Raw genomic sequence first — 24,822 nt, forward strand, 5'->3', positions numbered from 1 at the left:
AAGGCTCCTGAAGCAACTCACAGCATATGCTAATACACACACTGGGATACACTCTTATAAACACACACATGTTGGCAAAAAACTCGCACATGCATAGATACAAGCATGCACAAATGTTTTGTTATTTGCAACATGCCATACATTCTCAAAAAAGCAGTGTAACACTTGCTGTTTTCTATTACTCTTGAATTTTAAATACCTGATTACAGTTTACATTGTATTTCAGTGTGGCGCTGAGATGCACAAGGAATAATGACGATGAAACACAGACACTCATAAGTGTGCATTAAATGGCTTACTTGTGGGTGGGATTAGAGACAACAAGTGGAGTCATAAATGAAGTAAGAATACAGGGATAAGGAGAAATGAAGAAAAGAGGAGTGGAGGCGCCAGACGTGCAGAGGAGGCAGAAACGGGTTCCCACAGAGTAATGTGAGAGCAGAGGAGGTAGTGAGAGGTATGATGCAAGGAATTGGATCTTTCAAACGGTAATCGCTTAGCTACCCAAAGGGGACAACTCCCTCTTTCCTGCTCTCTCTCTCTCTCTGCTCACTCCCCTGTCAGGACGAGGAAGAACAGGCAGAGGATTGAAATGTAAAAGAGTCAGAGGATCAGAGACAGGTGGAAAATGAGAGGAGCAAAGGGCAGAGTGGGGTAGAGATGAGACAGAAACGGTGCCAGTCCCTGTGCTTGAACAGGGTAGAGGTAGAGCGTTTGTGCATGTGTGTGGTTGTGTGCTTGGTCCTGTGTGCCTGTATGTGCATGTGTGCATTCTTGTTTATGAGCAAGTCTCAAGAGACAGTGCGTGGATGGTGTTAGAGTAGACCTATCCTATCGAATCACTCCACAGGACCCCTTCAGGAATTGACACTTAGGTGAGCATCTCCCAGGAATGAGAGAGAAGCAGAATGAGTAAAAAGTAGAATGATATCCGTCGGTAATGTAAACAGCTAGAGGTAATGCTGGGACCAGGATGTATTCAGTACTCTGACTCCCCTGACGGTCTGCTCAAGGGAGTTTCACCATGTTGCAAATGTGTGAATCTTATGCCCTTAAAACACAGCCAGAGATTATGGATTTGATAGGAATTAGACTGCTCAAGGTTTACGATAAGTAACCAGTTACATTAAAACAATGAGATTGAAAATTAGAGTTAAGGGAGGAGTTGCATTTTACAACGACTACTGAGGTTGTAGACTGCTGTAGCCTGGGCCAAGTAAACTATTAAATGGTCAAATGTCAAGGAATTGCATTATTATTAACATGCGATAAGAATAACTTTTTTCTCTAAAGTAAACCAGAAATTGCCGGCTATTTGGCCCCATTTGAAAAGAAAACCATGCTAAAGCCCTGACAATCAGCGCTCATTACATCCTTTTATCGCGCTATTGTAATCCAAATCGTGCATAAGGACACATTCCATCTCATGTGTTTGATGCATGTATCGTGTACAGGCATACATTTTTGAATACTAACAATATGAATTATTCATTGTTCTAATTACAGCCATGACTCACTAATATACATGTGGAGTCTATTTGATGATATTCAAAGAAAGAATGGCTATGAATCATAGATTGCCCACTGTGAACAGACATCAATCAGGAATGTATTGTTCAATAAATAGATGGTAATTGGGCCCAAAGAAAGTTACCGTAGTTATTTGCAGGCAGGCCTTATTAAATTTAGAAACAGGTTCTAGTTGGTCCCCAACTGGAAATGATACTTTTTATGTACCAAATCAGTGCTTTTACATATTCAGACATATTTAGAACAATAATAAAATATTCTCAGTAAAGTATACGTACCAATAAGCATTAAGTTTATCCAAGAAATAATTAAGTTGAAATAAATAAGTTTTCTAGCAACATTCTGTTTTCATAAGAAAATTTTACTCATTATTCATCACTAAATTTTACTCAGACTTAAGTGTGGTCCAAGACCAGTTTTTAATAGCTACTCATCATAGTAGTATTTCCTTGGAGCTGCCAGTGAAACTAAATGGTTCAGACACATGAACAGAGGGCAAATGTTTACCACACCTCTAGAATCATCAAGAGCCCTGTTCACTCAGTGATGATGGATACGTCGGCAGGAGTGGGGCCTTCTTGTGTTGCATGTCCATGGTGGACAATAATCTTCATGACATGCTTAGTGTAGTCCTCTTTGACACTTTCTTTGCTGACATCCTGTGGAACACATATAAACTAGTGATAGGAGGTCAATATATACAGTACAGTATGTAATGTGTTCTCCTGATCATATGAACATCGGTTAATCAGTGGTCTAAGGTGACATTGAATGAAGTATGCAATATATGCACCCAATGATGCAACAGAGTTTGTTAGTAAAGATTAATTTTTGACACAGTGGCATGAGTGACTTAAAGCTGCTATAATGAAAGTTGGCAACTAATGGGTGAATATAGTGAATCATTTAGTAGCTTAAGAGACGGATATTTCCCCTAGGAGTTAGTGGGGACCAAAACAGAGATAAAAGAGTGAATATTGGGCATACATTCAGAAACCACTCCAAATAAAAACTAACGTATTTTTGCTGGATGTAATATGCAATGTGTTCACTGTAACAACTTTATAAAAAGGCAATAATATTTCAAGTGGCCAAAACTTTTTTTGAGGATGAAATTTAACTGTAGTAATAAGTCCATTAATAGAAATGACAGATATTTGTAACTTCTATGGTTGAAGAACCTCCAGTCAATCATATGCTTTTAATAAATAAGGAATTTGCCAAGTACTGCACAAAACAAAACATCTAATGTCACAATGGAATTAGTACAAAGCTGGGGATCAAACAGCAAAATAGTACAAATTGATATATTTTTCATGGAAATAGAATTTATATGAGCAGGTTGTGCTTAGCATTTTTTAGCTGTCCTGGTGCAATTATTCACCTTTGATTGAGGGTTCTTCAACTACATGAGTTTTTTGCTGTGCTAGCAATAGAATTAAAATAAATACATGCTAGTTCATGTTTTTGAGTTGACCAACTCATGATAATTGTTTCCCTCTTTTTCACACTTTGAGGACCCACTGATACCATGTTAATAAGGATACATAATTTAAAATCAATAATATTTTAAGAAATATTTTGAGAAAGAGTGGGTGCAATTTTCAATATTTACCTGGTAATCCTTGATAAGCTCCACTCGAAAATCTCCAAGGAACTCCAGGCAGCTGGTAACAGCATCTCATCTACCTTCAACATGTTGCTGCTACAAAAGACCAAAGTGAATTGTTATAGAGAACAATAAGTAACTATGCACCAGCACCTACAAAAAAAGAAAAATCCCTAACAAAAATAAAAAAAACAGGAACCAGTCAGAGATGATGAATGAGAACAAATCTGGATACAGATATATACAGAAAGTTATCTGAGATAACTGCATTGTTCAGCTATATTTGAGATAAATTTCACCAAACATTACACTGAAAACTATATTGCAATCTAAACAAATCACATACTGAATCTGCCATAGCAATACTGTGTTATCTTTACTGTTACCTGCATATTTTCTTGTTGCTGTTGCACATGGAAAACTGGGAGGGCTCCTTTATGTCTGCATTCTGCCGAGACTCTTGGTAAGGGCCAAAAGAGACAATATGATCAAACAGCTAATAAACCAAAAAAAGGTAAGCTAAGGGAAGAGTAGAAACAGTGTAAAAAGAGGAATGTATTATCCATAACATACTGTAACGTTATGCCAGCAGATCCAATTGCAATGTCTGTCAGGTCACTTAAAAAGTGACAGAAATCCATCAGCACTGGCTAAAATTCTGACTTTTACATATTACAAAATTATTAACTCTTACTCTTACCAAGTTCATTAGCCTGGTAACATTAGCCAGCTAACAGTAATCAGATAATATGAACATTTAAGAAACAAAAATTAGCATTAGCTGGAAAGCTACATGGGCGGTGAAATAGTTAACCAAGCATGTAAACCTACCCATATCATATAAATGAGCTAGAACTTACTGCCCTTGTAGCGTAAAGCCTGGCTTAGACATATCCAGGCCTGAGCAGGTAACTTCTGTGGTAGCAAACTAGGTTGTGTCTAGATGATAACCCTAGATTTGTGAGATTGATCATTTTAACCTAAACCTAACCAGACCTTAACCACAGTGTTGTCACATTATAGAACATAATTATTTTGTGCAATGACAACGCACACAATGAAGAAACAACGTGTACAAATCTCTGTCACAAATCTAGGGTTACTATCTAGACACATCCAGTGCAAATTCTCTGACGTCACCCAGAGAGTGCAGTGTGCACACGGCATGGATCTATAAAGATAACTGAATACAGTGTTGGAGGCAGGGCTCCGTTCATTCCAATGAAAGTTACTCAGTGGCGCATGAAGCCAAAAAGCCAATTTCCACTGTAAAGAAATTATCCAGCAAATGCATACTACGCACGCTCTGCAAGCCCAATGCACCCTTAGAGCATGGGCACCAGAGACTTCTGCTGGCCGAAACGGCTAACTTCCAGTTTAGCCCTCTGGCTAACTTGAATGGGGTCAAAACAATTCAATTGTGCAGCTCTTCTAGACTAAAGTTATCAGACTGAATGGATCAAATTCTGATCATTTTGCTGGGGTTATGATGCTCAAAAAAACGTATCTACCATTTTGCATCCACTCCTTTTCCCATGATTGTGTGTGGGAAAAATGCTCTTTGGGCCCTTGTCATACCCAGAAGTTGTAATTCCACAGTTTGGCCACTATGCCAATTTGACATAGTGACACAGCACTTTTTTGCAATCAATTCTTTTCATCAGATGACTCTTAATTCTCCAATGTGGGTTTTCATAGTAAATTCCTAAAATTGCACCTTGCACCTGCACAGTCACACAACAAGAACGCAAAACAGTAATGGAAGGGAGTTGATCACAGTGATGATTCTCAAGCTGAAGATGTGATAGATCTCAAGTATCATGTCTGTTCACACTGATTTTAATAGCTCTCTGTAATAAACCAGAGTGCTGCCTGTAAGCTAAGAAAACAGTCAGGAAACCTATGGTATTCTTTGTAACTTGTTCACGGTAATATAATGCTTCTTCTGTGCATCACTTTAAACTTTGAGTAGAGGCAGTTACCGATAATGGGCCATGCTCTCTTCATCTCTTTATCACTCTAGCTACCGTCTTACATACATCTGGTGAGAGGATAGAGGCTTCTCCTCTAGGCTCATCATTAGCTCCAAACATGGGGATTGGCTCATTTGATCAGATTTCCCCCTCTCACCACTACACATGTTCTCACCCATCTCTTTTCCAGCATTACCAGCGCAACCATGCTCTCCTCTGTCTGCCTTTTCTCGCCTGGCAGCCGCTGAACAAGGGAGTTCTATTTTCAGAGGAATGCCTGAGAGAAGTCATCAAAAATAATGACAGGAACATTTAATAATGTAGAGAGGAGGAAGGCTAAATGCTTTGTAGCAGCTTCAGGGAGATACATAAACCCAATCATAGGTCTGATGTAGTAAATACACAATAAGGAGATGTGTAGATTGTGTTCAAAAGGCTGAGTGTCTTCCCTCTATTATTATGCGGTCTTTTATGGAATGAGTGTGGGAGGGACTGAAGATGGCAGAGGGTCTTGTGATTTCTAATGAACAGTCTGAAGCAAGGTATATTTCCTGGGGTGAGAAAGACAGAGAGTGTGTTTGTGTGTATGTGTCGGGCATGTATCCCGTGTATACTTGCTCACTTTTATTGATCAATAGCCTTGGACTTCCTGACCCCTTTTAGCACTGTCAGTCAGGCGGCTTATTCTCACCCAAACGCCCACTCAGAACTGATTGAATGTCAGTGCTGAGGTCGTGCAGCGCGGCGGTTCTACTTGACTTACCAGGGCAGCATATCTTGGAAGTATTTTATACTACTAATTTCCTGCCTGTGTCATGCAATAAAAGACACTGGAGGCTGCATGATGAAACAAGTTGTGCATGTGACCATGCATTTGGGATGTGATATGTTCCTCTATTTCTAAGATTCAACTTAACCTATTGATTGATGCTACCTGAGGAAGAAGAGCTCTAAGGCTGAAACATGTTGCTTCTGCTCCATGTTAAATTTGCCTTTTGTGTTCTGTTTTGTTCTTAACTGATTTATGGTGCCTGTCAGTAAATAAAACTGTCACAGTTTCATCAAGTGGCTTCCAGTCTTGTTTATTTTATTGAACCTAATGGGCCTGCTTGGAAGCCCTATTCCCCACTGCTCATGAGTGGAAGCCTACATGTTGAAAAGTAATTTTATTGCTTAGTTGCTATGAGCCTTCATTTCCAAGACAGCTCATTTATATCTATCAGTATAACAGTTTCATTTGTCATATTTGAGAAAATATCAAATAGAAGAAAAGGCTGCTCAGCAGTTAGCTTTGTTTCTGCTTATTTTTTTATAGATAAATCATGTAAATATATTAATGCTAGTCTTCAGCTAACAATGCAAATCATTTGTGAACCCATGCAGAATGGGCATATTATATCCCTTCTGTCTTAGAGTAGGTTCATACTGTACATACAGTATTAAACATTTATAATCAGATGTGTAGCTTTAATTGCTTTTTAACACTATTTAGCATCATTTAGCCACTTGTGTCAACCACTTGATTTCAGTGTCAAAGGAATGCATCGTGTCCTGTTCATGATGAAACTTTAAAGTAAATGGTGAAATCCCTTTCAGAACTGAGGCAACTGTGACTATGAGCTGGCAAGTGCACATATCCACTGTCAATATGTCTTTTGGGAACCAAAAAAGTGTGTAGAACGTAGAAGCTATCACATTCCTACCCTATCTGAATTGAAAGACTATAACAACCTTATCGGAACGATCTAGATTAGTCTAGATTAGAGTGAGAAGTAACTGTATTCTCTTGTATTGATGTGACCCAATTCTGTCAGATCCCACTTAGCTACATAGCAACATATACTACATAACTGTAAACTGCCACAACCACACTAATTGGCACACAGAGTAATTAGAGAGAAAGTGGGTGGCTGTTTTATGAAAAGCAACACAACAGATTATGAGAGTAATGGGAAAATAGTGATCAATGTAACATTAACTGCTTATATGTGTGTGGCACACCTACTTTTGTGTGTGTGACCCAGTATTGACGGAGGGACTGAAGACCTGCCCCTTTGGAGCCTGTTTGTGGTTTGCTCAGCTCTTAGTGAAAGCCTCAACGGTTCTTATCATCTCTTTCTCTCTGTCTCCCTCTTTCTCTCACTGACTCAGGTTTGATTCATACCTCCTACTCCATCAAAACCACTAATGAACTTGACTCCCCCATGAACTTCATAAGAAAGCCCTTTATCCCTTTCAAATAGGCTTTGACTTACACAATAGCTGAATGTAGAAGTCATTTTGTTCAAACTACAATGCAGTTATGAGGACCAAAGAGCTTAGACATTATGGACATTTTGGGATTCAAATTCCAATGTGGCTGCATTATTACTCATGTAATCGGATAACTTCTAAAACAGTCGTTTTAATGCTGAATATTGCTTTGTCTCTGTGTGCACGTTCTTGTCTGTTGCTCAGTAGGAAAGCATTAAATCAGTTTTGACTGTCCCTGTACGATGTCTGGTTCCAGACTTTTTAGCTGCAGTTCCTAAGGGATCCTTCCAATGGCTGAGGCCTTTCAGGTTTAATTCTGTTTGGATGAGCAATGTTATTAGTGCATCTCAGTGGCTGTGTCAGCCTGATCGGTGAGGGGGACTGCAAAGGAGCCAAAGGGAGCAGTTGATAAAGGGTGATTAACCAAGCCACTCCTTAATTCTAATATCTCACAAATTCTCATGCACACACACACACACACACACATACGAAGACATACACACACACATACACACAAACACACACACACGTACACAGCTGCTGCATACAGAGAAGGCTTTTAGCTTAGCCCCTAGCTCCATGTCACACTGGCCAGTTTTTAATGGAAAAACACAAGACAAGATAAGAGATAGTCCCCTGAATTTTCACCAAGGACAAGATTGTAAATTGTTTTATATTCAGAGGAAATAGTGGCTATACCATCAGTGTAAGACAGTGTGTGTAATTTATTTTTACTCTGACAGTATCCACTAGCAGACCTTGGAGGACATCAGCACACATACTTAACATGGTTTTTGAGGTGCCCTTGCTGCAGTTATGTTGGGCACTACCAGTGCCAAGGACAAACCAGCAACTGTTCAAGTCAGACTTCCTACCCAAAGAGCTGATCTGCCTTGTGCTGGCTGGCTGCGCTGAGTAAAGGCTGTCATAAAGAAAAACAGCAGACAGACTTTTAGATGCAAAGCCTTTGCTGTTTTATTCCCCCGTTATCAGTAGGAGGTTTGTGTTCATGGATGGATGCAGCAGAGGTCACAATCACAGAAGGAAACAAAGTACAAATGGATGACTGGAGAGGCGGGTCTTTTAAATATTGGGATTAACTTGATAAAGACAATCACAGTGAGGAATTAACAGAGTGTGTAAGAACACATATGGAGCAACTGAAAACGCAAACAGAATGTGAAATACAATTAATTCTATTAGCTGTACTTTCCCAGTGGATCAGTGATAAAGCCGCACACTTACGGTTGTGTCAACACACAGCGTCAGCAGAAACAGAGAGGACACAGGATCCACAATGTCCAAGGCCTCTGAACTTAACTATTGTTTTTTAAATAGCATCTGGCAAGATAGACACTTTCAAATGCTTTTAAAGAAAAAAATCAATCATTAGGTTTTTCTTTCAAATTTAGACAAGATGATAAAGGCATGTATGCTGCAGTGCAGGTGGAGAGTGATAGCTCTGAAGGACGTGTTCCATTTGCTCGGATCAAAGTGACAACAACAGCACAAAGAGTGGTCACTGTACACAGTTTCATGTATCTACTGTGGGTGAGTTAGTGGAGGCCACATCTTTGTACCTACTCCTCACAATTATTTGCTTTAAGTAAAGAGCTAAATTTCAATTGCAAATCATCTTGGCACAAAATCACAGTTTTATTTACTATCCTTTTTTATTTGTCCTTCATTTACTTGCAACTCCAATGTAATTTCGTTTTCCTGTTTGCTATCCCTCTCCTCTTTGTCTCCTCTTTGACTATAACTGCAGAATATTTTCTTGTGTACAAAGGCCACATCTGTTTCAAACACAAATGTGCAGAACCAATGAGTAAATGTCCCTGAGTACTTGTATCTGCATGGATCTCTTGTTCTGTATTGATCTTTATTTAGCAACAAATAGCCCTGTGGCTGTGAAGAGGCATGGCACAGACTGTGGAAAACTGCACATTCGTCACTGTTGGCTGATTTAAAGCAACAACTAATTTCATTCTGTGTAGGTAAAGCAACAGAGCGGCTTGGTGTTGAGTGGCAGCAAATAATTGTGAGCTCTGGCTTTTACAGTGGTCAATCAAAGCTGGAAAATGACCCTCCATCACCTCATCTGAAGCCAGTCATGCACGCTAACTGGCTGGGATATGTTTATTCAAGTACCGAGAGCAGAATATTGGCTGCTGTCCTTGCAGCCTAGTTGAAGTGCTGTTGGAGTGAACTGTAAAAGAAAGCACAGTAACATTTCCACAATGTTAGCTATGAATAATCATCTTTCAGACTTGTTCAAGGATCTTGTAGAAATAGCCTGTCCCGATGCTGTGACACAGCTGCATTATCCAAGGTAACCGATGGCACTGTCTAGAGGCATGCCAAGTAAGTCGGCATAAACTGGGTTTTGAACACAGCAAGCACATTGCTCTTGACCCAGCCAGCCTATTGACCACTGAGAAGAATAGAACTGTGATTGGAAAGCTCTCCATTACCTGACCCGGGTCTTTGAGGAAAGGCGTAGAGGTGGACTCTGTTAAATCTTCCAATAGGGCTGAAGAAAAAGCCCCTGTCAAATCCTCTGATATAGGCTGAGCTTGCACCTAGAGGGAAGTGAAGGAATGATGAATGTTTTAGAAGCTGGCGCTCCAGGAACTGGGATTTTACAGGCCATCAGCACTGGGTTGAAATGGACCAGACAGTCGCCGGGGAGACACCAATCTCGGGAGGAGGAAATCTAGGCTGCACACAGAACGAGAGATGCAAGGCTCTGCTTGCACCACCGTTGCCTTGCCATTCTCGAGGGCTTTTAAAAGCTGAGAGTTGACGAAATTATTAATTATGGCCTTTTCTCTTGGAAGAAATACTAAGAAAAATATGTTCATATAATAAGTGCTAGTGAGGAGGACTGAAGGTCTGTAGTGAACTTTATCTGAATCAAGGGTGTAGGTTTGATTTAGAAAGTGGTGGGGACATAAATTTGGCAGGGGGTCCTCCCTCAGAAAATGTAGGAATTTTTCATTGCATTTCCTGCAATTCTCTGCCTGGCCTGGGCTCTGTCGCTCTCTCTCTCTGTCTGCCTCTATCTCTCTCTGATGCCTCCATGGACACTATGTAATACACTGTCACTGACAACCATATTGTGGCTCTACAAGATAACATTACAGCTCACAGTTAAAATGCTTACCTGGTCACCTCTTTCTCCTTTCTCTGCCTGGCCAGGGCTCTGTCGCTCTCTCTCTCTCTTTATGTCTGCCTCTATCGCTCTCTGATGCCTGTATGAACAACCACTATGTGATAAACTGTCAATGACAACCATATTTGTCCATTTTTGGTCTTGCACATGGGAGATAAATTGTTTTTTAACAATTACATCAGAAGGATGTGCTCAGTAAGATAACATTACAGCGCACAGGTCTCTCTCTGTCTCTCTGATACCTGTATTGACAACCACTGAACCAAGGGATAGACCTTAAGTTAAAAAACAAAAAAAGGTCACTCTGTTCATGCAATTAGAGTGTGCGATGGGAGAAATTGGTTTAAGACAACTCATAGTGCAAATTCTTACCTGTTCACTCCCCTTTTCTTTCCCTGTCTGGCCTGGGCTTTCTCGTTTTCTTTTTCTGCTAAGAAAACTCTTTTTCTTGATGTCCATGATGCTAATCCAGGCCGCTGAGTTAAGAGGAAATATTGCAGGAGGTTCACTCAGTCATCAGAAAATAATTAACTGTAATGTTAATTACATTAACCCTGTAGCCACACAGATGGGTTTTGAAAATGGGGAAGACAGAATAGCAAACTAGCAATCCTGGAAGAATTACTAATGCTCTCCTTGGTTGGTCAATGAGTATAATGCCAACACGAGAAGAACAAGAACACTTAAAGGTTCTATTTGTAAGAATTTATGAAGCAATTTACCTTTATGAAACATTTTTTATTGCCATTGAGTGAACCGGTTGTAATAGGGCATAAAAAATTAGACCTTTGCCTTTGTCGGTTGGTTATATCAGTCTGTGGTCTAATTTCTATGTGATGGACCCGAACCGGATTTTTCGCAAAATTCCAACAGAGATAACGTTTTTGTGCACTCAGTGCCTTGCCTCTCTCCCGCTAACGTGAACAAATGACCAGCATCTACCACAACAAAAACAGTGCTATCTGAGTAGAAACACCCTGCAGATATTAGCTTTCCAGCTAATGAGACAGCTAGCTGCCTCTGTCAACCACTACACATTTCATAACAAAACGCCCCTGCAATGACAAGTCGCCCACTCCTAAAACACACACAGCTAAAACATTATTTCCTCAACAAAGGAGCAGAAAACAAGCTCCAGAGCAATAGCAGAACATAGCTTACCCCTTTTGTTTTTCCTGTTGGTTGTCCAAAGGAGGTAATAAGCACACATTTCACAACAAAACAACAGTGTGTTGCTCCCTAGCCACAGCTCACTGAGCCTACTGGTGTTTAGTAAACACAATTGGTAAAAAAAAGTGGGTTGGGTCAGGTTTGGGTGGTTGATTAACAGCGGGTTGGGCAATGTGGATTGGCTCTACCAGCCAGAAGCCACAGCGCAACAGGAGCCTCTGTGTTTGTGTTTATGCAAAAAGACATCTGCAATAGTCTTGCACTGCTGCTCACTCATTAGCGAGCATGTGCGCAAGTGCGAGCAACAGGCTGACTGTAAGGGCCAGTGGTGTCACTTATGAGAAGAAATTTCTGATTCCTACATAGAGAACTTTTAAAAGTATTATTAAAAGTAATATTAATTAATATTAGCCAAGTCAAAACTGTGGCATAAAATCACCCCTGTCACAACATTTAGCTTGCTAGCTAATCACGATATCTGTTAATGTCAGCTAAATATACTAGCTATGAGTATAATGTCAATATGCCTAACTATTTTTGTATGTACAGTGCTAACCATAGTAAGACTATTACAATTCCTGGTCTGTAGTGAGTTAGCCAGCCCAGGAAAGCTATGTCTTTCATATCACTGAACAATCAACCTGTTTAATTTGATACTAGTACAATAATGTTATGATCACAGAAGGCAAAGCACCTGCGACACGACAGCCTGGATTATCTTGTGCTCTAGCCCCAAGCTCTCTCCTCTGACTAAGTACACTGTGCTGTTTCTGATTCATCCAAAATGCACTCCAGCAATCACACTGCTGCATTTAAAAGAGGCGGTAACAAAGTGAACAAACACCAATAGAAACTCTGTTTCTCATCCAGCAGGAACAAGAGGGAGTTAACCCTTTATAGAGCTGATGGAAATTATACTTGATTTGCAATTATGATATGCAATTAATATCAAATTAGTGGTGGCTGCAATTTTAGGTAATCAGAAAAGTGGTAGGGACACATCCCCAACATCCCTACCATAAATTATGCCCATGATTTGAATTAGGCAGTTTTGTCCTCAGTTTAAACTGATCTACTAATCAAAAAATAAAATGTAAATTGCCGAACAGTTAGAAGAGAAGAGATATTCAGATACAGTATTTAAAGTTTGAAATTATTCCTGTTTTACTGTCAGCTAGTTATAGTCATTTTGTATATAAAAGCCAAGCTTTTATATTGCAAACTACCTGACTATACAATACAATAAACAGGACAATATATTTTTCTCCATCTAAAGCACATCAGTGCCATTGTCTCACTTTAATAGAAATCTGATAAATTGATGTCTCATTTGCTGAAAATCATGCCAACTCCTTAGAAATAGCAGATCATCTGCTGCTTGTGTAACCCCTACAAATGTCCAAGAAATATAACTGTGATTCAAGACTGTATGATACAAAGCGGTGATGCTCTGAAAAGGCTGTCGTGAGAGGAGAGGAGAAAAGAAAAAATGAATGACCTTGAGCAAGTCCTTGATCTTCGATGTATTTTCTTTCCCTTGGTGAAATTGCTCCACTGCACATCCTTCTTAAATTTTTCAAGGGGTACATGATTATGGCTGCCACATATTCACTGAGTATATGCACTGCACAGTATATTGGCCCATGCCTCCTTATTAAATAGGCCTAATTTCCTAAGGTATGGCTGAGCTAAGACATCCTTGTACCCTTAGGTCATTCTTTCTGAGAAAGGAAACAAAAACATATAGACTTGTTCTTTCTATTTACACTCTCTTCCCTCTCACTCAGTTTTCCCATGTTTCATTGTCTTGTCACATTTTGCCTCTCCATCTATCTGTCTCTCCCCCTCGCTCGTACATTCTTCACTCACTCACTTCTTCACGCACAAAAAAGCATGTCTTGGCTCTCAAAAAATTGTGCCCATGCTCTAAAACTGAAACTGTCCTCAGCCTTTCCTTCACTTGGCTGATGAAATATTTAGACAACATTTCTGTTCCTATTTAATTGCATGTCAACATGTCCTCCATGCAGACTCAAACTGGTCTGTGGGGTTAGAAAGGAAGGCTACAGTCTGTCTGGGGTCAGTGGTGTTTTACAATACCCAGTAGAGACTGGGAAAGGATGGGTTAAGCATGAGAATGTTGAGTGTGGGCATGTCAGTTGCAACAACACCATAAGAAATTCATAGGTTGTGTTTTAGCCTACTGGGATAAAGTTGCCCTTCAGATGCCCTTTTCCTTGAAAGTCCATCCAACCATCTTGCCATTTTTCACATACAATAATAACATTGTAGCAGGATGTTTTGCATGTGGTGCATTGATTGATAAGCAGAGATGCTGCAGGGATGACATTCATCTATTACAGTATATGTAGACTCAGTCGGGGGCTATGTACGTACAGTATGTGTGTTTTTTTGTGCTTGTGGCTTCTAGAAAAATGAACCTGCCCAGCTGTGCAGCATGTGTTACCCCAGGTGATTCATCGATCAGTGATATGGCAAAGTCTGCCTCACCGGTGACTGTCTAGACATGGCAGGGTGATGAAGAATACAGAGATAGACAGATTAAAGAAATAAGATTGAAGAGAGGTGATGAATGTGCAAAAGGGCAACACAACAAAGTCTGGTGTTTGAGGTGAGTCTAGACAGTCCACATGTAAACTCTATGTGCATTACTGAGACAGACAGGCTGACTGATACATGCCTATATAATTATTCACAATCACTGCAGTTCCTCACCTCCCACTGTGTGGCCCTTTTCTCACACAACCTCCTGCTGCACTGGTGAAATCCTGAGTACTAGCAAACTATGAAACATGTAATCTCAACACACGATCACAGAGTGCACCAATGTCTGCTGTGGAGTGGTCTGATCTGCTCGATACGAGGCAGGGAGGGGAAAAGGGAGTCAGAGGAGAGGAGAGAAGAGAAGAGGAGAGGAGAGGAGAGGAGAAGAGAGGAGAGGAGAGGTGGGGAGAGCTGTCAGAATCAAAGGAGGTTTTGTTGTAATTATTTGCCCCATCAGGAACATGGCTGATATGTGCTTTAGAAATCTGACCTGGGACCTGAATCACACTGCTCTTGCCCTCCAGGCAGTCTTGCTGGCTTGGAGAGTGTTTAAGATCCTGAGTAGCCCACCAGAGGATGAGTGGGATGCACCCATCTATGGACTCATCTCTGTAAATGTCAAATCATCACCTTCACACATCATTCTGAACCATAGGTCACCCACCATCCATTCCCATTACCCTCCTATATTAGATTCCCATTTGATTTGATGGGAGCTTTTTTGAGAAGAGAGAAAGATCCACTCTCCAGACACCAATTTAAAGAGGCAAAGCAAAGAAATCAATTCACAAACCGGAGACTGCAAACTGAATTATTGGAATGGTGAGCCTGGTGGTGGTAGGGATCAGCAATGAGAGCCGGTTTCACACCTATCCATATCAAAGGCTTTCAGGGCAGGAGAAGGAGCTGTGAGCTCCTGAATAGTAGCGAGGGGATCAGTGATGATTAAAGCTAACCTGGGCATAGCAAGACAGCCATACAAGAGAACCTTGTGGAACTCACGCTTACGTTCCTGATTGATTTTCCAAGCTTCAGGCTCTGGAATGTCCACTTGCTTCTTGGGTGCTTTAAAGGCAAAGTGAAATGAGATTTTGATGACTATCATTCTTGTCTTGACCAGTATAGAAGAGAGGGGCTACTTTCTTTTCACTGTCTTTTTTAATATTTATAATAAGTTATAGACGAGTTGCACTTGGCCCATTTTCTGGACTGATTTCATTCTGACTATAAAAACATTTAGTATGCACCAATCTTTTATTTAAAGCTGCATTTACTGATTTCTTTGGCCACCTGGGGCAGCAGAAGCAAGCTATAAATGCAACACAGACATATTATCACCTTTTAAGTTGATATGATAAATGAAAAAAAAAAAGAGCAACTCTGTGGAGCTGAGGGGAACTGCAGAGTCGCCCTTTTCACACAAACTATCATGTGATCCAATGCTAATATAGGCTAAGGTTAGGTTTAGACACAAATAAACCTTGTTTGGCATTTTTAAAACTGCAACTGTATCTGATATTTATTTATGTATTTGCAAGCACTGGGTATTGGTGTATTAATCACCATTATATCATGTGTGATGTTTGCACTTGATGTGCTTCATGAATCTGACAGTTATAATCATCTGCCCAAAATTATTTCACACAGGAATATATGTGTGCATATTAATGGAGCGTCATGCCTGCTGGAGAACCTCAAAGCTCTTAGTTGCCCTCCCTCCTCACTCTCCTTCCACTGGTGGCAGGCTACCCGTTGCGTTATGTAAATCATCTATGATTTGACACCGCCAGCCATAAATCTTCATTAGTGGGTAAAAATAAGAGAAAGAGAAAAGATATTTTCTGATTCTTTAGAGCTGTTTTGTTGTGTAGAGGGATAGGTCTGAAGTCATGGTGCAAGCACTAATCTGCACCTTGGAACCAAATAAAGAGTATTATTGATGGCTTTTACCCTAATTTAAATAAAAATGCAACCCCAACCCACCCCCCCAACCCCCACCCCCCCCACCCCATTCATTTCTCTCCTAGACATTGTTAGATGCTCAGAGCTCATTAGCTACCAGGCTAGGGTAGGAAAACAGACTCAAAATAATTTCTCATTTTTCTCTCATTTCTCATTATGTAGCTCACTGGGCTTTAGAAGAAGTCTTTTGAAAAAAAGCACTGGATGTATTTACTTAGCTCTTAATAAGATAACAAGCATCGTCAAAGGTCCACTTATTGATATTATTACAGCATATTTAGGCACTCGGGGTAAAATGCTATAAAAATAGATCACATGTATATTTTATTTATTTGCAATGAGAAAGAAATGCACTCTGACTGAGTGTGACATCCATCACTGCATATTTTAAAAGTCATAACACATTCAAAAAGAAATTAGCTGGCCGTGCATTAAAATTGTCTGGTAGATGCTTAAAAATAGGCACGCTGAATCATCCTATTGACACTGTTGTCCCACCAAGTTAGATAGAGCCTGGATCGGGTGTAGACATTCTAAAATGCCAGCCTATCTCCTTTTCCATCTTTCGGAGTCCTTATTCAGTGCACACCAGAGGAAGTCGATTACCCACTGATACAGTGTGAGGATGTGTAGCCTATCACAGAAATTTTTTCAAGGCATCCATGATTTGAGAACTGACGACGTATTATGTCAGCACATTCCCTTCACACTGTATATCAGTGAATACTATTCGTCTAAGTTTCACTCTATCTCTCTTGAAACATTTAAAAGTGGAGACACTGCAGAAATAGCTCCGTGCCGAATGATGTTTATCACGAGCAAGCGTTTCAGTGCATAATCCATAGGGCCATTCTTGAGAGTATTGTGTGAGTGTATGTGTGTGTGTGAGTGTGTGTGACATTTCCATCCTCTGAGTATCAGATTCATCTCATCTCTCTTCATTACCATTACACATCCATCCACAGTGAGCTGAACCCCTGGCTGTGGTACTTCACAGAGTATTACTCCACAGTCCCCCATCTGCCATGGCAACTTCTCCGTGCCACTCAGGCCCAATCTACCCATATTACTTCCCCTCAGGCTTCATTTAAGTGTGACTGATAGGGCCAACACAGGGAAACAAACAGCAGGCCTAACTTCCAATAGGATTAGGGGCTGCGAATCACCAGCACAGTCTCTCTCTCTCTCCTTTCCTCTCTCAACAATAGTCCAGCTCAGCCCATCTGCATGCATGTAGGAGTGACTTGAGGGAAGCTGCTGTGGCTGAAATAGACTTGAATAAATATGGGTTAGAATGAAAATCTCAGAGCCAAAGCAGATTTTTATTAGCTGGTCAACAATGCTAGTGGGTCAACAGCAGACATGGGGGATACTGTAACAAATGTAGTAAAACTGTTAGTGTGGAGGGAGGAGGACCACTTGCTCGCTCCTCTGTTATTCACTCACACCAGTGATGCCATGTTACAGAGGAAGAGCATGCTGTTACAAAACGAGATTGGGGTTAGATTTCACAAGGCTCCTGAGTGGTCTCACTGTACAGCCCAGTGCTGCTCAGTTATGGGTCATTAGGAAGGACTGCTCCTGACGTGCGCCTCACCAGCCCATTACCTGGCCGCCTGGTGCAGGCTGCTGGCTAGTTGAGCCTAAACACTGGTGGAGAGGTTCCTAGCCTACACAAGGTACTGTATGCTATAGAAAACACAGCTGTGAGCAATGAAAGAGAATTATTTTTACATGGGCAGGAGATAAAGATATGATGAGGGAGGTGGCTTTTACCCTCTCTGGCACTTCTAGTTTACATAAATCATAATAATTGTCATTGTAATTTAATAAATGATACTTTATTGATCTGCATTGTGAAAGTTAGAAATAGAGCAGCGCCTGTGGAGGTGGTAGAAAGTCAGTCTATTGCTCAAGGTCACTTTCACAGGGCAGCTACTGGCTTACAGTTGGGCTCGAACAGAAAAACTGAAGGAAAACAGGTACACATTGTCTGTGATCTCACCTAAAAGTCTTGTCATTTGGAGTCATGCTCTTTGTCGCTCACTTTGTCAGTGATCTCAAAATTTTGCTCAATGGTCAAGTCTAGATGGAGCTGAGGAAAGTGGATTGACAAAGTGATAACCAGGGAGACTTTTTACATGAACCAACACACTGATAAAAGGGTACAAAGTTTACCATAAAAGAAAGAGACAGTATTCATTTACATGTATGAAACCTTAATGGTTATTTGGGTGACCAAGTGCATGATGTAAAGTCAGCATGATTTCTCTTTTACTAGTTTTAAGTATTTTGATAATTTTTACTCCCTTATTCCTCAAAAAGAGTCGATATTTTTACCCAATTTTGGTAAAATATTACATCTATATATCGTTATACTTATATATTAGTTACTCACCGAGGAAATAGGGATTTGAACCTTTTAGTAATTGCTCATACAGTAACACTTAGTAAAGAACATTTACATTTTAACAAAGTTGCTGTTTAGTGGGATTTATAGTCCTTTCATCTGAGTACTTTCTTTGCTCTCCCTTATAGTGCCTACAGTCACAAACTCTTCTTCAGGGGCAGCATAGACAACAGGGATCTGCATGATGTGTGCTGAGTGTGATTATCTCAGACAGGCTCCCCGTGAAGCATAACAGAAAATGTAATAGGTGAGAAAAATAATGCTTTCTCATCGTCGAGATTCCTACGTGTATTTTATGGTGAGAAAGGTGTGCAAATGCTGAGAGAACAAAGGTTTTGTTAGCTGTAGGTGTACCAGTAGGAGTTGCATGAGGGGAGTAGAATTACTAGTTGTATTTTGAGCACAGGATGGCACAACTTTATAAATATTGTAAAAAAAAAAAAAGAAATGTGTACAACATATGGCTTATCTTTACACCAGCGAACTAATCCATGTGAGTAAATCTATGAACTGAGAATAATATTTATCAGAGAAAAAACGTACTTTACAAACTGAGTGCAGTTTGATGGGTGGATTCTATCAACTGCATCCAAATTAAGTCTCTCCATGGGGGCAACTGTTAGTAAGTGTGGGTTTCAGGGCTCCACCTCTCCTCCCCTGCTGAGTTCATGCATGATTGAGGTTAGTTTTCTTCCCAATTCTGTATTTTCTATTTTCATTATTGAGAGAAAACAAATCCAAAAACAGCGAGTGAAATTTTTGTCTGTCCTGACAGCTTATAAAAACTGGTGTATGGACTTCACCCAATTTACAATAATCAGTTGCAAACCAATTATAGTGTTTATTTTATGTATAGTGATCCATATTTACCACATTTACCAGCTCAGAAACATTTTAAAAAATATTATTTTGTTGGAGCCAGACTTTAGGAGCCTTCAGATGAAGAAATGCATTTTGCAATTTGTATTTCCTTTAATATTCAGAAGTAACAGTTATTGGTTACTTTCTACACCACCTGCCTAAACATCCCTTTACCTCATACAGCCCATTCAGATATGCACTATATTACTTTTTAATGAATTGTTTTTCCATCCCAGTGACTTGCACAAGCACCTTTTTGGACAGAAAGAGCTCTGAGCTGATGATGATGAACTATCCATTAATAGGAGGTCAGCAAGCAGGAAATGAGCCTTAATATAAACCAGATTCAAATGAAGCTTTGCAGTTAATGCACTGGACAGACTGTTTAATGTCTTTTATTGACACTGTTATTGTCATCAATTATTTATTTATTGAGAGCAATCTGGCTTCAGAGTGTGGGTTCAAACATCGAACACTGAAATGCAGTCTGGACAACAAATTATGCACTACATGCTTAACATTATAATCGCTAATGTAACTGAATCACTTGAGCTTTTAAATTAGCTTTCAATTTTATGTTTCTGCCTACAAAAACTACTGGAACACTGTGACAATTTATTCAGATTCAGAAATAATAGAGTGAATAGACAAATAGAAACCTTTATGGATAAAATGAATAAATGTCATGAATTGAATTTAATTTCCGTTATCTTAACACGTTATAGCTCTCACTAAAATGCTCACATGTGGAGTCAGCTCACAAATTAGACTAGAATTAATGAGACAGACACTGCAATAAAATATAAACTGGGCAACACTTTGGTATGGAATGTGTGGCAACCTACGGGCCATTAGAGGCAATTATGACCAGCCTTAAACATATTATATCTCCTCATCAGCAAATTATATTACTGCATTATTGATGGCTGGATGATTGGATGGACAAATAGGCGGGTGGGTATATGTAATATCTGCATTGTTGTAGGTTTCCATGTTTCTTTTTCAGTGAGGCCTGTATACAAATATAAGAAAAATGAAACTGACCATCACTCAGCTGGAATATTAATATTTCCTTATACTCCTTTTTCCTCACATCACACACCAAAAATATTGCCTTTGCGATACATGCTGTTAAGAGCCACTTTCCGCTGACATACGTCATGCTATCATGCTTTAAGGCTTCAGCTCTATCCTCTTGACCCTCATACTATGCAGCCTGGAACTGACTACACTGGTTCAGTGTCTCTGGTGCAGTTTGAGGATTATCTTTGAATTATTGTACTGTGTAACAACAATGAGGCTAGGTATTAAGTGGGTTCATGAGATTCCTGCATCTCATATACTTTCTGATTAAAGTAGTGTGAAGATGCAGTGCAGAGACTTCAGTATCACTCTGTCTAAAAAGAGGAGAGGGTGGAGGGACCGGATAATATGCAATACTTGTCAGACACTAAATTATTATTTGTCCCTGTCTTTGCATTTTAATTTCATGTATAATGTATTTCGACAAGGAAAGTGATTAAATTTGACATTGCACATGTGCCAAAGGTTATGAGAAAATTCTTTCTGATTTGACGAAAGTAGGAAGAAAAAAAAAATCCAATAAAGCTTAGCCGTGCCCCAGAAAGAGAAGATGTTAAACCGAGGCTGGTTTTTCATTTAGACTCTACCTCTTTCTCTCCCTCCCTTTTCCTGTTCCCTTATTACCCTGCAGCTCAGAAAGGAAGGGAAATGATTTGGCTTGAGCCAGCAGAGTAGTAAGGACAGGCAGACTGAGACCTATAGCAGGGGTTGTGTCTGTGTTTGAGGCTGAGCTAGAACAGGAAGATCTAAAATGGAGGGAAATATTTTTGTATTCATAATTCATTTCAAGCGTCCCTCTAGCCTCAAATTCAACTGCAGCATCACTGCATAGTATGTTTGTTTCACTCTAGCAGCACGCTCATAAAGATGTTGCTGTGTGTGTGGTTATGTGTGTGGCCTCACGTGTGCACACGGCTGTGGATGCTTGCAAATGTCCTGTCCCTTGCGGGTGATGTGAGGACTGTTTCCAGATGGCTGCCAGTGAAACTCAGTCTTAATCGTGGTCCACACCTGTCCACTCAGGGGTAATGAAAGCATCCCACTTCTCTCTCTCCCATTTGATGTCTCCTTCCACTATCCCCCTTGTCTCTCCCCCACACCTCTGTCCTCTGTCACTCCCCATGTTTTTCTCTTCCCCCACTGGTGCAGGTGAATTTTTTCCGGTTCTCGCCCCAACCCCAACGTCCCGACGGACACCTATTTGCCTCCGCCGTGACAGGATTGCGACCATAACTATTCATCACCTTATTAGCGCTGACATTAAACTGCATTTGTTTACCAAGTCCCTGTCTATACCATCTTAATTATGTGAATGAAAATGTCACACAGTGGTTGTTCTTCAATGGTGTTGCAGAGGGAAAATACTACACCTTCCGAGAAGCATTAGCGCAGACTGAAGGTGTGAAATGAGCACAGAGTCTCCATGGAACCCCAAAGATGACAAACATCACAAACAGGCTTCTCTGATTAATCAAAAGTTTAATCACATACATAAATAAATAATGGAATGAGTTAAATAATGCAAACAGATAGAGCTTTTATGCCTCCAGTCACTCGACAAAAAAATGAAAGGGGACACACACTTTTTGTGTTTTTTTGTTATTTTTATACTGTTATGATGTTGGATGTCTATGTTAAACATGGTCAAAGGTCCAAAACTGGAGCTGAACGTATGTAAAAATGCTCCCTGCAAGTCAAAAGCCAGGGCTTCAGCCTGTACTAAACACTTTGCAATGCTACCTCTACTTCCTCCTCAAGATGACATCAGATTTTTCGCGCTAAGGTTTGTTGCTAAGATTGTTCCATAGGTTGTTCGCATCGTCTACCCACATATTTCAGATCAGATTCAGGTTTGAACATGTATGGATGTATAAGACAAGTTTCCATTTCGAGTAAAGAACGAGAAAAAGAAGTGAAATTCTGCTACTACTGTTTGTTAACATAGCCTCCACAAGTTGGCCGAGACACAGCTTTCAGAAACTAACCAATCAGAATAGAGTGGGATTATTGGTAGGCAGGCCTTAAAGAGACAGTAGCTAAAGCGACCTGTTTCACACAGAAATTGAACTGAGGGGCTGCATAAAGAGCCATTATAAGATAAATAGGAAGTTTTTTGAACTGTAAATCATCCAAAGATATTCCAGTAGAGCCCCGGAACATAAATATAGACCTGGAAATGTTCATGATATCTCTCTTTTAAGAAATAATCTGTTTAACTTTTGCATGTATTACTTACAGATATTTTTTACTTCTCCTAATGCTCAGCACTCTGTAATTTCTTAGAACTTATCCATTTATTTATGTGACTTTTCCCCCATGCAACATTTCACAATTTCTTATCATACAACCAACAAGTGAGGCAGGTCTAAAATGCCTGGGCAGTATTAGCAATAAGCTTGATTTATGCAGCAGTGAAGCAACCAAAAAGCTGTTTTGGCAAATGATAATGCCCCACAAACTGCTGGAAAGCTTTTACTGTGACACATCTGCAAATACCGAGCTTAGCCACTGACGGCTTACTCATTGCTTGAGAAAACTAAGAAAGTGTAAATCTATATTTGGACTTTTTTTTTGGTGCATCTTCCTCCAACAGATCTGCTGGAAATATTACATTTATGAAGTACTGTAAAGGGTAATGGTTCAGAAAACAGCAAGGCTCCTGTGTTTTGGATAAATGTAAAAGCAGGAAGCAAAACTCCTAATGACAGCACACTATACTTTACACATGAGCTATAACTGCCTATGCATTTCAGACAGACAGACTCCTCTTATTACCTCAAAGACTGAGATGAAGATAATATGATAAAGTTATGTGAGAGACAATGGGAAATAGAAAACTGATTTAAATGCAGGCAGTAAATGTTAATTAATTTATGCTATGGACTGTTTTGGGGCAAATAATTAAGAGAATTAAAAGCATTTTTCACAAACCATTTGCATTATTTAAATCTCCCATTATGTATTTATTCAATTATGCTTTCAATTCATTATTGCCTTAGAGAGACATCTGCCATTTTAGAGATTGCAAAAATCTCACCTGGGATTTTTATTGATAATTCATTCATTGTAATAAATTTTCTTCTAGGTAGCACCTTTTAGTGTATATCAAGGTTGGTATTTCTAGTCCCTTGAAGGACATCATTTGAATTTCAATTTGACTGCTCTACTGCATAGCCAATTATAAGATGTTATTACCATTTTTTTATTTGATGGCACATGCTCTACATGTAAATCATGGTTCTACAAACAAGACATTGCCATCTGACAAGACAGTGTGTCCAAGAACATCTTGAATAGCACAGCATAAAAATAATTTAAACGGCTGTTTCCTGTGACCATATGCATTTGTCCACAGTCATTTCTGCCCCATTTATATTCAATAATCAGGTTTCCATTATGATCAAAGACAATCGCTTCTTCCCACATATAACCATATCATCTGCCTGCGGACGTGAGTGGAGCACCAATTACCCCCAGGAGCTATACATAGAGGGATCCAAATGTATGTTAAACCAATTTTGACATGTCTTTGAGCTTCAGTGTGTATCAAGGTGGTTAATACCGTGACAATAATGACTGATTCCTTTCTAAACGAGAACTAAATGAGCTGGTGTGCTTGGCTGATCCGCTGAAGAGAAAAGAGCAGGTTGGCGGCTGAAAGGTACTGTAGCTCCTGGTGTCTGGGGACCAGCTGTAAAACTTTTTGGCTGTGGTGGTCCTCTGGGGCTCTGCATGCATTACTGAGCACTACTGTGACCTTTATGTTCACTGTAAAAGGCATCTAACCAGTACTGTAAATCAAGTGAATTACACGCTTGTCTATATATCCCTGAATTATTCTCTCTTCTCTGTTGCTGTAGCATTGTCTTCGGGTCAGAAAAAAAGGAAAGGCCTGTTTGTTATTTTATGAGGGCTTTGAAAAGCTCCTTCTAATGAGCAATATTGACCCCCTTTAGCTTGAGACTATATCTGTCTAGAAATGTGACTGGCCTTCACCTCGTGTGAGCAAGCTGTGTTTTAATAGTGTTAATAAGCGGAGAGTGAAATGCCATCTGTAAAGTAGCCATTAGTAAGGCTGTCAGCTCCAGTCCAGCAGGCCTGCACCAGCCTTAGTTTAAATGTCATCTGTTGGCTGTACACACAGCCCACGACAGACTGAATAAAATCTCTGCCAGTCCAATGAGGGCATGGTATAATATGGCCTCTGACACAGCAATCAATAGGCCTTGTC

The 24,822-nt window shown here is 40.0% G+C and overlaps 1 protein-coding gene and 1 long non-coding RNA gene across 6 annotated transcripts in view; one reads left to right on the forward strand and one right to left on the reverse strand.

Moving 5' to 3' along the window:
* Positions 1–24,822, forward strand: part of rtn4rl1b (reticulon 4 receptor-like 1b) — a 165,366-nt gene that overhangs the window by 85,982 nt on the left and 54,562 nt on the right. The window lies entirely within an intron of this gene.
* Positions 1,606–12,483, reverse strand: LOC121899219. Of its 4 annotated transcripts, XR_006096650.1 has the most exons (8): positions 12,405–12,483; positions 11,702–11,715; positions 10,913–11,016; positions 10,532–10,619; positions 9,840–9,947; positions 3,526–3,598; positions 3,146–3,235; positions 1,606–2,189 (listed from the first exon to the last, which is right to left on the reverse strand). It is a non-coding gene; the product is annotated as an uncharacterized LOC121899219 (long non-coding RNA). The 4 variants fall into 4 exon arrangements; XR_006096651.1 differs by lacking the exon at positions 11,702–11,715 and having other exon boundaries at positions 1,607–2,189; positions 12,405–12,475; XR_006096649.1 differs by lacking the exon at positions 12,405–12,483 and having other exon boundaries at positions 1,607–2,189; positions 11,702–12,088.

Source organism: Thunnus maccoyii, chromosome 6, assembly GCF_910596095.1.
Source record: "Thunnus maccoyii chromosome 6, fThuMac1.1, whole genome shotgun sequence".
NCBI classification, from domain to species: Eukaryota; Metazoa; Chordata; class Actinopteri; order Scombriformes; family Scombridae; genus Thunnus; species Thunnus maccoyii.